The 388-nt window shown below is 50.3% G+C and overlaps 1 protein-coding gene across 1 annotated transcript in view; it reads right to left on the reverse strand.

The window, feature by feature from the left end:
* The window catches only part of sh3bp1 (SH3-domain binding protein 1), a 26,970-nt gene that overhangs the window by 3,570 nt on the left and 23,012 nt on the right, over positions 1-388 (reverse strand). The gene's annotated exons all lie outside the window — the stretch shown is intronic.

A 388-nucleotide genomic window follows, 5' to 3' on the forward strand; every position in this document is an offset into this window, starting at 1 on the left:
AGCAGCAACTGGAGCAGCAACTAGAGCAGCAACAACTAGAGCAGCAACAACTAGAGCAGCAACAACTAGAGCAGCAACAACTAGAGCAGCAACTACAGCAGCAACTAAAGCAGCAACTAGAGCAGCAACAACTAGAGCAGCAACTGGAGCAGCAGCAACTAGAGCAGCAGCAACCAGAGCAGCAACTAGAGCAACAACTGGAGCAGCAACTAGAGCAGCAACAACTAGAGCAGCAGCAACTAAAGCAGCAACAAGAGCAGCAGCAACTAAAGCAGCAACTAGAGCAGCAACAACCAGAGCAGCAACTAGAGCAGCAACAACTAGAGCAACAACAACTGGAGCAGCAGCAACTGGAGCAGCAACAACTGGAGCAGCAGCAACTAGAGCA

The sequence above is a fragment of the Poecilia reticulata genome, linkage group LG19, assembly GCF_000633615.1.
Source record: "Poecilia reticulata strain Guanapo linkage group LG19, Guppy_female_1.0+MT, whole genome shotgun sequence".
In the NCBI taxonomy this organism is placed as follows: Eukaryota; Metazoa; Chordata; class Actinopteri; order Cyprinodontiformes; family Poeciliidae; genus Poecilia; species Poecilia reticulata.